This window comes from Belonocnema kinseyi, chromosome 1 (assembly GCF_010883055.1).
Source record: "Belonocnema kinseyi isolate 2016_QV_RU_SX_M_011 chromosome 1, B_treatae_v1, whole genome shotgun sequence".
Taxonomy (NCBI): Eukaryota; Metazoa; Arthropoda; class Insecta; order Hymenoptera; family Cynipidae; genus Belonocnema; species Belonocnema kinseyi.
Window position 1 is genome coordinate 88,220,579 of NC_046657.1, and position 14,807 is coordinate 88,235,385.

Here is a 14,807-nt window from a genome sequence, read left to right on the forward strand (position 1 = left end):
TAGGCCCTTCGGTTTGATTCTAGAGGAATCAAAACCGAACCGAATGGCTCTCCGGCGGGGAATCGAACTCCGGTCTCCCGCGTGACAGGCGGGGATACTTACTTATCGAGCGTAAGAATCAACAGTTGTGCGCCCTAGGGTTGCTCAAATTGGCGACCGCAGTGTGCGTCGAGAATGTGCCCGCGAAGCGGGCAGGTTTTTTGCAATTACAATCTAGTTATTGCTTAGCTCTCTCGGGCCATAAAAGAAACATTCTGAAAGTAGCTACCACATCTGAGAAAAACTCTAATCAAAAGTATTGTGCTTTTAAAAAATGCCGATTTTTGCTGAGAAATAGTTTTTTTATTTTTGAATATAAAAATAAGCAAATAAATTTCTTTCTTACTATTATACAAGCTCTATCCAGGGTTGTTACATGTCAGGGAATTCTGGAGTTTTTTCAAAAAGCCTTTTTTCAATGGAAAATTCAACTGTTTTTTTTTGTTGAAAATATGTTTTTGGGTTAAAAATTCAATTATTTAGTTGAAAATTACATTTCTTTTTGAAATTTCAACTGTTTTGTAGAATATAAAATGAAATCTTCGTTTACAATTCCACTTTTTTCCTAAAAATTCGTCTTTTTTGTTTTAAAAATTTAACTATTATCGTAGAAATTTCATAATTTTGGCTAGAAATGGAAATGCTAATTTTTTACTTAATTTTTTGGATTTAGAATTCAACTATTTTGTTCAATCCTTTGAATTCGATCATTGATTAAAATTAATAATTTCAAACAATACATTTAAAAGAAACCATATTTTGTAGAATTCCTAATCTGGGTTTACCCTGATTCGTATTGCACTCATTTAACTAAATTTCTATTTCCACAAAAGCGCCCGCCTCGAGTACATATCGCCCTTATAGGCTATAACCTACATTGTCCTTTCGGTTGAAGTCGGCCCTGCTTTTGAATTTGATGGAATACAATATGAACAATTGAGAATATAGTAGTGTGTTTGAAATCACATATTGTGCATGCATTAGTTCGACTGTTCATAATTATTATACAATAAATATATGTTACCAATAAGTCCGAAACAACTAATAAATTCGAACTTTATTGCCTGACATATATGATGAATTTAGACGATTTTTTACTTTCCCTGCTTGTTTTTTTCCTTTTTAATTATTACAGCAAAATATGTGTTTCATGGTATTGATATAAATCACTGTAATAAGAATAAACTGGAGTCCCGATTTACCGGGCTATTCGGGGTACCCTCAATGGACTTAACGGTAAATCGGGACTCTCAAAACCGTTCTTCTTGCTTGTGGCTTCTTATAGTGCTGAACCTTAAAGTGCGCAACTCCGCTGACCTGATAAACGCGTCTCTGTCTTGCTCTCTTGGACCACCTTATCCTGTATTTCAGGACGACGAGACGCTTCGATTTTCATAATTTGAATTTCTAGGTACACTGCAGTCCCGCAAGAAATGTTCCCGTTGTAGAGGACAAGGTGGTCCAAGAGTGACGCTGCTAGGTCAGCGGAGGAATTCCACTACAACGCAGGAGTGTATGAAAAAAGCGGGCAGTATCCTCGGAGGTTAATCGTGTCGTCTGCTTCAGTCATTTTCAGTCAGTGGCAATAATGTCGCAGGACATTCGCTTCAGTTCGCTTTCAGTGAGTCAGTGTTTAGGTTATGCGTTGCGTCATCAGATATAACCAGGCATTACGGAAATTTCGAAGGAAAACAAGAGGAAGCGTTTATCTTTCGTTGAGATATATAAGCTTTATACGAAGTGAAAGCAGATGCCTCAAAACAGCATATTTTGCAGAATTTATTTTTGACCAGGAAATTTACAAATCTTTCAAAGAAAAATCAGTCCAAGTTCGATTTTAACAGTTTTTAAAATAATGTATTAAATTGATATCTTTTTCAATTATAATACGATTAGCTTTACAGTGTGTAATTCGAAAATCTTTTAATTAAAAATTTTTCCATTTTAGATTTTTATTTTTAGTCTCACATTTTTAATTTAAAGAAATTCAAAATATAGACTTGATGACTTGAACAATTAAAAATTAATAACGTCTGAAAGTGTTACTACTTTCTATTTTATACTTGTAAATTATTGAGCACTCGAATACAAAGTTTTTAAATTAAAAAATGTTAAAACGTAACTTTAAAAAGTTCAAAATTCAAGAGCTCGAATTTGAGTGTTTTAATTTTTAGTTTGTTTTTGAATACTTCAAATGGAAAAGTGGTTTGCCTTAGAATTCGAATTCTTTATTTTATTGACCGTAAGCAATTTTTGTGAGCCGGGAAATTACCGGGAATTTTTTTTCTTCGATTAAAATGACCACCTTGATATGTACGTACATAGTTAAAAATCAGTACTTTTATAAAATTTGATTTTCGAGCACAAACATTTTCACGTTCATTATGACATTGTTAACCCAAAATAGCAAAAATGCAACACAAATTTTTAAGACAAAAATCCAACAGAAATGATTCAAACGGCCCTGATTGTTTATGGTTTGGTGAGTTCCGAGATTGTACGAAGGAGATAAAGGGAACCCCCAAAACGACTTCTCTAGCAGGTCTGCAGTGTAGCATTCAATACGAGATTTAATATCAAAAATTGCAAACAAAAGAATTTTCAATCATTTTCATAACTAATAAGAATTTTTTTAATTATCATAATTAAATATTTTAGGCCTCACTTTAAAAGCCTAGGACCATTTTGGATTTCAAAAATTTATTTATTTGTTTTTGGAATAACATGCCTAAAAACTTTTTAAACACTTCCTGGAATTTCACTATATTTTTAATGAAGTCGGAAATGTTTCAATTTTTAGAAAACTTATCTGTAAAAACATTTTTAAAAATGTAAAAAATGTCGTACTTGATCTGAAATGCGATACAAATTGTTTTTCTTTGGGTTTTAGTAAAAGTTTAATATTTTCTGGATTTTATAAATTTTTGACAAACCCGGGCTTTTTATTGCAAATCACACAAAGAGGCCATGTGACCAGTGATTACGTGACCAGATTCCTACCTTACCGCCACCTTTCTTATTTCCCAACTTATTTTCACACGAAGCGCCAAATCGAGTTGAAAATTTCGGATAATAAATAAGAAGCACTAAGAAAGGTGGATCTGGACCTAAACTTTAATAATTATAAAAAAAACCAAAAAAATTATTTACAACCAAAAACTTTTTTCATAATTATACAAATTTAGGACCAGACCCACCATTCTTAGTGCGTCTTGACTCTTGTTTAGTATCCCAAATTTTCAACTCGATGTGGCGTTTCGTGTGAATATATGTTGGGAAATAAAAAAAGTGGCGGTAAGGTAGGAATCTGGCCACGTGACCCACTCATAACATGACCTTATATTTTATTGAAAGTATATACCTATATCGTAGTCACTTAGTGTAAAATTTCATTAAATGTCTAACGTTGCATCGAGCACATGTTTTAAAACGTACAATAAATATAATTTTAAGTAATCACCACTTGGCCTTAGGTTTTGATTGATTTAAAAATATTTATTTAATTTAAAATCAAGACAGGATTCTTGGGAAGCAATCATACAGAAATAAGACTAATCAATAGTTTCCTCGTATTTAAAGGGTTGCGAAAATGTATACAACATATATACAGTGAAACTTCTATAATTCGAACCGCAGATATTTCGAATTTTTAATAATTCGAAGGTTTTTGTTAGTCCCTGTCTAAACTCCTATTCTTTCAAGGTTAAAATTATTGTATAATTCAAATTTCGATAATTCGAAGTTTTCGTTAATTCGAATAAAATTTGACCCCCCGAGAGAGTTTACAGTTTCGATAATTCAAAGTAGAAGTCCTGGCGGGCCGAAGGAACCGAAAGGAGACTCTAGAAAGTACTCTTAAAGACCCCACTGACTCCCCTTTCGGTTCCTTATTAAAAAACTAAAAAAGCAAAATGAACTTTTAAATTGTTGAAATTTGGATGCTATGTTAAAATTTCCATTAGAAACTCATGGAATAATCGCAATACTTTTTTTTACAGCGTTAAAAATTTAAAAAACGTCAGTAACTTCTGCTGAAGGTGACTTCAAGCGCATCCATAATAGCATAAGTAGTATGTTGCACACGAAGTTTAAAAATAAAATTCTCTCTCACTTGTATCGCAGCGTTTTTGTCTGAGGTTTCCACTGCGTGGCGCTAGCATCCAGACAAAATTCTTAAAGTTACCGACGGAACGCTTATTAACTGCTACTAAACGAAGATGCACTTGACGTCGCCTTTAGTCCATGTAAATGACAGGTATTTTATTTTTTAAAGTTTTTAACGCTGCAAGAAAAAGTATTGCGATTACTCCCTGAGTTTCTTGTGCAAATTTTAACGTAGAATCCGAATTTCAACAATTTAAAAGTTGATTTTGCTGTTTTTTTTTTAGTTTTTTCAAAAGGAACCGAATGGGGACCCAATGGCCCTGGCGGACTGAAGGAACCGAATAGAGCCTGTAAAAAGTACCCTTAAAGACCCCACTGACTCCCCCTTCGGTTCCTTTTTAAAAAACTAAAAAAACAGCAAGATCAACTTTTAAACTGTTGAAATTCGGATACTACGTTAAATTTTCTATTAGAAACTCAGGGAGTAATCGCAATACTTTTTTTTTGCAGCGTTAAAAATAAAAAGAACGTCATTAACTTCTGCTGAAGGTGACTTCAAGCGCATCCATAATAGCTCAAGTACTATATTGCGCGCGAAGTTTAAAAATAAAATTCTCTCTCACTTGCATCGCAGCGTTGTTGTCTGAGGTTTCCACTGCGTAGCGCTAGCATCCAGACAAAATTCTTAAAGTTACCGACGGAACGCTTCTTAACTGCTAGTAACAGAAGATGTACTTGAAGTCGCCTTCAGCCCATGTAAATGACAGGTAATTTATTTTTTAGCGTTTTCAACGCTGCAAGAAAAAGTATCGTGATTACTCTACGAGTTTCTAATGCAAATTTTAACGTAGAATCGGAATTTCAACAATTTCAAAGTTGATCTGGCTGTTTTTTTGCAGTTTTTTAAAAAGGAACCGAATGGGGACCCAGTGTGGCCTTTAAGGGTACTTGTTAGAGGCTCCTTCCGGTTCCTTTGGTCCGCCAGGGTCCCCTCGACTAGAGTCTATAAGATCCTCAGAGTAGCTACACCTCACGACGCAGCCTCTGTGGTTCACCTATTCCAGATCAGTCCGATAAGAACCGTAAGCCGTCCCACAAACTATAAGGTCTCGTGGTCCCTAGGGAGAGAACTAAACAAATAGGCAAAGATGATGTGCAATAGAATATAAAGAAGAGATGGGTGGCTAGAGCTATGGAATCAAGGAACAGTAGTACTAGTAGTAATAAATGCAAAGAAGAGGAGGTTAAAGATTATAGGGAAGTGATACTAATACCAACTTTCTATCAGTTTTATATAACTGTTTTATCGGAGAGGTTAAATGAGGAATTAGAGAAATGAAATATAATGCTACCAAATCAGACAGCGTTTAGGAATGAAAATAAGGGTAATGGATAGCATGCACTATGTACTATATAGTATGTACTGAATTACATGGTTAATGAAATGATTAAAGGGGTTAAAGTGGGAATAATAGCAATGTTCGTAGACTTAAGGGAAGTGTTTGAGTCTGTGGACAAAGTTATTTATTGTAAATATTTTAAGCTTAGAAGAAGAAATTGAGGGCAGAGGACGGGGAGGAGGTAATATGGAAAAAGAAAAGATATATACACTGGCATGCGCGAACGATATAGTGCTGATGGCAGAGAATGTATGGTTATTTGATATGGGGTTGGATAGGAAGGAAACAGATTGAGTATTGCGAGAAGAAAGTAAACAGAAAGTGTAGAATCTTCGAATGAGAAAAGAAAAGCTGGGAGCATGTATGGGAAGGCTGTAGGACAAGAATAGAAGATAAAGGAAGCTGGAAAGAGAATGTTGTAAAGATTTTGGTATGGATTAAGTAAGGAATAGATGAAATAATAGGAGGAACCTCGAGGAGCGAGTGAGAAAAAATGGAAGAGTAAACGTGTAAAATAGCAAGGTTGGGGTAGAGGAGAAGTGAAAGAAAAAGCAATAGGAAGGCGCTTGAAAACGTAAATGTTTATGTAATGGTATAAGAAGATTGAGGTGCAGATGCGCTATCGCTTTTTCTCTCGCTCATTCGTTTTCCAGCGCGTCCAAAAATGTGCCATCGTAAAAATAGAAGTAAGTATGTAGATATAAGAATGTATGTAAATAGTTGAAAATGGTTGTATATAGTAACGAAAAGATAATATAAAAAATAGTTAGGTTGTAATATTGTATGAAACGGAGGTCATATACACTCTTATAGAAGACACTTTATGAATAATGAAGGTATGTAATTTTGAATTTTTTTTTATTGAGGTATAGTAAGGTATCTTCAGTAAATATTTCTTTTACTTTAATCTTGAATTGATTCAATTAAACTAAAATACGTTAATTAAGACATCTTTAAGAAGAGTCGCCATTTTAGGCACAGCGGTGGCTAGATTTCCTTATCTTTCTGGGTAAGAAAAAGGCTGTGTTCCTACTTACGTTCACCTCTTTTACATTATTACGAATTTAACAAACACGCCCTTTCCTATTCTGATTTTAGGTAAAGAAGTGTAACATTTTAAAATTATGTTAACTCGATTCCTACCTTTAAGGAATATGAGGTATATTATTATATAAAAGATATATTCCGTTATTCCCAGGACGTTATATTGGGACCATAATTTTTATGAAATTAATTAATTTATATTTGGTTTACTTAAAGGTGAAGTCGCCGAACTCTCAGTGGTAAATTGAAAAAAGGGTTAGTTAATACCGGGAACTAGCATAATACAAGCAAAGATGTTTCATCATCCCTGTCATTTTTCCGTGTACTCTGTCGTGGGGTTATATCCCTTTTTGTGCATATGGTAGTTCAAGTGATTGTGCCCAGTGAGCATCTGAACCACTGTGCCTAGGTCTTTCTTGTGTAATCCCAGGCTCTGTCCATCCTGTACGTCTAGCTCAGGATAACTTTCACCTCTCGGCAAACCTGGGTTTGTTCCCTGTATTCCCCGTTATTCGTGCGGCTTCAGCCTTTGACAGCTATCCCGATGCAGCAAGACGTTAGTTTCAGTACCTGTGCCGCTACTATGTATTCACTTGCTACAGCTAATGGCACTTGGCTGTCAAAACTGGTTGTAATCTGCCTAACTGCAGCATTTTTTTCTATCAACGTCTCAGTGCAGCTAAGGAAGCCCAGGACCGAGGCCTGGAAGACAGTGGCATGCCGCCTTTATCTTATTTCCTGCGTATGCTCTCATAGATTCGTCCTTTTGACCGCCCCCTCTAAATCCTTTGGAGTGTACCAGATTTTCCCTTAGAGAAGTGGTTTTCTATTTGCTTTTCACATACCCTTGCTTGGGATGCAGATGCCCTAAGCCCCATGTTGAACCAAAGGCTCTTCTACACATCCAAAATTTCATGGAATATCTTCTAAAATAGATCTCGAAATGCTTCGCCAGTTCAGTTTGATATCTAGGATTACGCCCAGATATTAACCGCAATCTAAGAACATTAGCCTCTTATCACGGAATGCAGGGGCGTCAACATTCCATACTTTATACTTTATTGTACAAATAACCAGACTAGTAATTTAGGAATTTTCTGAGGGCCCTGCTCTTTCTCGACAGAGCTCTACGGTGCGCAGCTTCGTACTTGTAAAATCCATCAACCTTTCAAGATGAGATGTATCACCCTTCCTTATTGAGAAGACCGTCCACGACAATGCACTATAGGAGGGGTGAACGAATACATCTCTGCGAGCATCTCGCGTCACAACTCCTCTGACTAGGCCTTTGCTCCAACTGGCTTTGAGTTGCCTTAGATGTGGAATGATTCCTATGCACCTTACTAGCTGGTCTAGCCCAGTAAACGGCGAACTTCACATTAACCTCGCTGTAAGGTTGCGCGAACCTTTGCTTTTGCACAATTTGCTTTCGATCTAAACCCCTCACCCGAAACCCATCGCGCGAATATTGCATGAAAGATTCGTATTCGTACAACAAAAGCTATTTGGAGCTAGTGTGCTGTGAAGTCGCGCTGCGATTTTGATGCGATGTTAATGTGACGAAAATGAGTAGCTGATGCGATGTCGCACAGCGAGGTCGCAATAATAATGAAAAATGAACATTTGCAATTTGTTTGCAATGTTAGCTGCAATATTGCATTCAGATTTCTTCTAAGTTAATTCATACCTTTTAGCAACGTGATTCGCGATATTGCATCTTTGTTGTTTCCATCGATATTCTTACCTCTTTGATGTTCTTTTCTGGTCTTCTACTGGTTTTAGTAGACTCACAGTCAGCATAAATCATAAATGTAACCTTTTTACGTTACTTGAAGTTTTTTATTTCGATGATTTCTTTTTCAGGCTCTGGTAGCATAATTTTGCTGTCATTTAATTTTTTTTCAATCTTCACTGAGAGCCATCAACTTTCCTTCAGATGAAAAATAGTGTAGGCGTTGATCACAAATATATTTTCTGTGTTCCCTTTTAGATAGTTGTCTGCTGACTAATGGAGAAAGATTCGCTACGCATAAATAATTAAAATTAAATGACTGAGTCCTGCTCTCCGGATCATCCTTTTTGCCATTGCTGCTCTCTTCATTCGGATACTCTTCTTCAACTCAAAGAAAATTCACGTGGATATTACTCTTCTACGAAGTAAGATATAATGGTACCAACATAAATCTATTATTCTTCTTTTTGATCAGGCCATACGTATTTACTTATATGTAATTTTCTCAAATTTCTTTACGCGATTTATTGCCACGAGAAGGCTGATTTTAGAAAAATCTAATTTATCTTCGTGTTGAGTATAGCTAGATACACGTTTAGCAATTTCCTTCTGCTCAGGTGGATATATGGCTAATAGCATAGCCCTCTCGTAATACTCGTTGTCATTGTTATTTTGTACATTCATACATGCTTTTTTTTTAATAACCCATGAAGGAAGTTCAATGTAGGAACTAACATTTATAGGGTTAAGCTTATTGATGTTCACTGAATGTTTTATAACTTAGTGTAAACTCCATCCTGAGTATTTTTCCTCAAAATCTTCCATTTATTATAGGATTGAGCATCTCACACAGTTTTTAAACTACCCAGTGGGCACAAAAGTATGCAAAACGTTCTCAAAACGTAATTTTTGTGAACATGTTTAGGACATCTTGAAAAAGTCGACTTTAGAACGTTCCTAGAACTAACTTTATTTACTTACGCTGTACATTTTAAGCATGTTTTCGGAACATCATAAAGCAGACCAAAAAAAGGTTGAAAAATATTAAATTGTATTATAGATGTACGTAAGAAAACATGTTCTAAATACGACGTAATGATGTCTATGTCAGTCCGCTTTCTGTCTATAAAACGTTTTTAAAGAGACGTCTTAGGGATGTGTACAAAAAACGTCCGAATGACGTTCCCGGAACCTAATCTAAGAACATTTAAAAAATAATAAAAATAAAAAAAATTAGATTCATATTTTATCATGAATAGAATTAAAAAATCAAGATTTAATATTTATTCTGTTGATATTAAAATACCTACTCACATGTATGTTTCATACCATACTTTTTGCTTCTTATAGAATGTTAACATTGAGAAAGCATTCAATATTGTTTGAAAATTGAAAATCAATCTGTAAAAGCTTCCACGCTCGTATTTATTCAAAACGTGCGGATTATGATCATTTTATTCCGGACTATTTTTCTTAAAAATGGCCAGAATTATGACTAAAATGAATTCTTTTTTTTATGTAAAAGTACGCCACGCAATAAAATAACCTTTATTTCATTGTACAAGGAGCAATTAAATAATATACAATATTTGTTATACTGCTTTTTATTCGGTATCAAGGACGAAAAGATCATGCAATTAAATAAATAATTTTAGCGTTTCAAAAACACTTTCTTAACGCCTTGCCTTGCAAGTTCACTATGAAAAAAGTACGTTTAAAAAATGTCTGAACACCGTTCCAGATAAAACATCAATATTTGAATAATTAATTCAATATAATATAATTATTTTTAAAACTTTATATAGTAATATATATTCAGTTTGCGAGTTCCTCTAACAACAGTATTTTAATGTTACATTGCTGGAAAAAAGTAACTTAAAAAAAGGCTATAATGGTTAATAATGCTTTGAAAATGTTATCTATATCTAACAACTAGATGAAGTCTAAAGGTACAAACAATTCACTTTTACGGGTTGAAAATTATAAGCACATCTCTGAAATTTGCCTATCTAAGAAGAAACATTCCACAAACGTTCTAAAACCGTTCCAGCTGGAAGACGCAAAAAATTCTTTTCAAAAAAGGTACACGACACCCTCTATACTAATGTTTATTTCGCTGCTATAAGAAATTTAATGCTTTTTAATATTCTTGAATCATAAAGTTTTACGAAAAACTGTATTTTCACCTGACATTGCCCGACAAAAACAACAACTTAAAAAATAAAGTTATACCGGTAAATAATGAATTGAAAATATTTTTTATATCTATCAACTAGGTGAAATCTAAATGTATAGAGCATTCACCTTCAAGGGTTAAAAATAATAAGCACATATCTCAAATTTGCCTATCTAAGAAGAGACGTCCACAAACGTTCCAAAACCGTTCCAGCTGAAAAGCGCAAAAAATTCTTTTCAAAAAAGGTATAACACACTCTGTATACTAGCATATTTTTCGCTGGTGTAAGAAATTAAATGCTATACAATATTCTTAAGTCGTCAAGTTTCACGAAAAACTATTTTTTCATCTGACATTGCTCGAAAAAAACAATAAGTAAAAAAATAAAGTTATACCAGCAAATAATGACTTGTAAATGTTATCGGTATCTATCAACTAGGTGAAATCTAAATGTATAAAGCATTCACCTTCAAGGATAAAAAATAATAAGCACATCTCTTAAATTTTCCTATCTAAGAAGAGACGTTCCACAAACGTTCCAAAACCGTTCCAGCTAAAAGACGCAAAAACTTCTTTTCAAAATAGGTACATCACACTCTGTATACTTGTATATTTTTCGCTGCTATAAGAAATTAAATACTATACAATATTCCTAAGTCGTCAAGTTTCACGTAAAACTATTTTTTCATCTGACATTGCTCGAAAAAAAAACAATTATTAAAAAAATAAAATTATACTAGCAAATAATGACTTGTGAATGTTATCGATATCTATCAACTAGCTGAAATCTAAATGTATAAAGCATTCACCTTCAAGGGTTAAAAATAATAAGCACATCTCTCAAATTTTCCTATCTAAGAAGAAAAGTTCCACAACCGTTCCAGCTAAGAGACGCAAAAAATTCTTTTCAAAAAAGGCACATCACACTCTGTGTACTAGTATATTTTTCGCTGCTATAAGATATTAAATGCTATACAATATTCTTAAGTCGTCAAGTTTCACGAAAAACTTTTTTTTTCATCTGACATTGCTCGAAAAAAACAACAACTCAAAAATAAAGTAATGCCAGCAAATAATGACTTGTAAATGTTATCGATATCTATCAACTAGGTGAAAACTAAATTTATGAAGCATTCACATTCAAGGGTTAAAAATAATAAGTACATCTCTTAAATTTGCCTATCTAAGAAGAGACGTTCCACAAACGTTCCAAAACCGTTCCAGCTGAAAGAGGCAAAAAATTCTTTTCAAAATAGGTACATCACACTCTGTATACTTGTATATTTTTCGCTGCTATAAGAAATTAAATGCTATACAATATTCTTAAGTTGTCAAGTTTCACGAAAAACTATTTTTATCTGACATTGCTCGAAAAAAACAATAACTCAAAAATAAAGTTATACGAGTAAATAATGAATTGAAAATGTTTTCTATATCTGTCAACTAGGTGAAATCTAATTGTATAAAGCATTCACCTTTAAGGGTTGAAAATAATTAGCACATCTCTCAAATTTGTCTATCTAAGAAGAGACGTCCCACAAACGTTCTAAAACCGTTCCAGCTAAAAGACGCAAAGAATTTTTTATAATACAGGTGTATTAGAGCCTTTATAACAATATGTATTTCGCTGCCATAAGAAATTGAATGCTTTACTATATTGTTTAGTTGTCATGTTTCACGAACAACTATATTCCTATGTGACATTGCTAAACAAAACAGTGACTTCAAAAAGTATGTTACACCGGAATATTTTAGTATATCCAGTTAATATCTTAAGGTATTGTATAGATATTTTATGGATATTTGCGGGATAAAAGAAAGCCTGGATTGTTTTTAGATGTTTCTGGAATATTTAAATTTTTAACGTGAGAAATTGTAATTTTCTAGATATCTCATGATAGACATTTAAATATCCAAAGAATATCCAGGATATCTTATGGATATTCAAGGAATATAGACATTTCTGCCTTGTAGGAATATCCCGAAAATATCCACTAGATGACTGTAGTATATTCACAACACAGTAAAAACTTTATCACTGGCTCTTACTAGGCCTAAGGATCGGAGCCCAATATGCCAATGGTGGCGCACAATATTGACTGTCAATCCTAGGTCATCATTGTCCAAAGCTTGAAATGATATTGCTGATGCCCAAACTTGGCAGCCATTCATGGTTCAAAGTTAGTAACTACAACAGCCCAATTTTTCCGAAAATATGGCTAACTTGACTTCCGTTCATAGATCAAGCATTGGGAACAAATGAGATTTCATCAAAACATATTATTTATACTGGTGAAATTTTTTCCTAAGGTTGACTCATGTTTGTTTCAATCACTGGTCCGTCAATGGCAGCCAAGTTATTCATGCTATGTTAGATGAATGGCTACCAATTCTTGGTATTGTCCAAAATTTGCCAATGTGAGTAAACAAATGAGTTATGATACCATCGGTTGCCGGTATTGGGCCATTCTTAATCCAATGGTTAATATTGGCAATTTCCCAATGTTGATGTGCGGGAGATAACAGCATAAATTGCGTTTTAATGAGGAGTTTTAGCTACTATTCCTTGTCTAGGATCAAGAACGAAATTTCGGTTTAAATGCTTAAACCATTTAGTATTTATGTTTCAATAAAATACATAAAATAACTTCTATCAATACTATTAAGTGACGTTGTCCAAAAATCACTAACCTGAAAATGAAATTATTACAATAAGGAGTTAATACATTTCAATTATCCAGTACTAAGATCTCACATTCTATATAAATGCATAAACTAGTCACCTGTAAATTTTCAAGCCCATTTATTACAGAAAAATGTTCTTTAAACGTCCTTAATATGCTAGGCTTGTCTGACACGAAGAATTATATTTAAGGACATATCATACTTACACGATTTCTATCTTACTGACATTTTTTTCATAACAGCTCACGTCGAAGTAAAATGAGATGTCTAACGAAAAATTTAACAAATTAACTAAAAACACTAAGGAATATCCGTTTAGCAATATATTTTTATAATTACCAAAGAATTTAGGACTACACAAACTTTCCTTAATGTCCTTTATTTACTTTCAAAAATTTTCAACTAGATATGCAATTTCATCTGGAAGTGAGCTGTTGCGACAAAACCTCTTTAAAGTAGGAATCGCACGAGTATAGTAAGGCCTCAATACAGAAGAATATTTAGAAATTCTAGACATTGTATTTCCATTCATAAGAAAACAGGTTTTAAGTAAGAAAAACTTTGGGGAAAACTTATGCTTTAAAGAATAAAAGGAAATAATAAGGGATGAAAGTAAGTGATGAAACATTAGTTTGGTGCCTTAAAAAATGCCTTTGTGTTAATAGTGTAACTGAAAATGGCGCATTATAATTTATGCGCATGCCAGTAGATGTACAGGGCCGGTTCTAATGCAAGATTCCTACCTTACCGGCATCGAGAAGCTTCGACCTGTTGTGGTTCGTGTTCGTGCTAAGCACTTTCTGGAAAAAGGGTTCGTGTCCGTGCTAAGCTTTAAGATCTTTCTCGAAGAATCATGATGACGTCACGATTGCGCAATAGTCTGTAGCCAAATTCATGTAAACAGGTTCAAGGTTATAACGTGCAAGTGTCAAGGTTAAATGAGAAAAACAAGGATGATTTATTGCTTCCTGACACATAAGATGTTTGTTAAATGCAGGTGCATAGGTGAAATCTGATATGAGGGTTATGCATGGCATCCTGTTTTGCTTATTAATTTGATTTGAAAATTCCTGATAGATGATCGTTTAACTAAAAGTTTCTGCCTGTGAAAAACTTGCTTCTGCAGTCTAGAATCTTTGAGAAAAATAATTAGAATTAAAAAAGTATATCTATAAAGTTAATCGAAGGTAAGAAAGGAATAAAAAAGCATTTCTTATAGTAGGTCATATACTAGGCAGTCTTTTAAGTCCCTGAAAAATGAAACACGGTAACGTTTTTTTGGTCAAAGTCGGTTTTATTTCTCAACATACTCTGCTTTTAGGTCGATACAGCGAGTCCAACGATTTTCTAAATTTTTGATACTGTCCGAAAAGTACTCGATCGGAAGGTCTCCAAAATACGCCTCAGTTTCAGCTATGAGCTCCTCATTTGAGTAAAAACGCTTACCGGTGAGCCATCTCTTCGGATTAGGGAACAAGTAATAGTCGCTGGGGGCTTGGTCTGGTGAATACGGTGGCTGAGGAAACAATTCGAAGTCGATTTCATGCAATTTTGCTTGTGCAACTAAGCATGAATGAACAGGCGCATTGTCGTGATGATAAAGCGGTTTTTTCTTCTTCAAATGCGG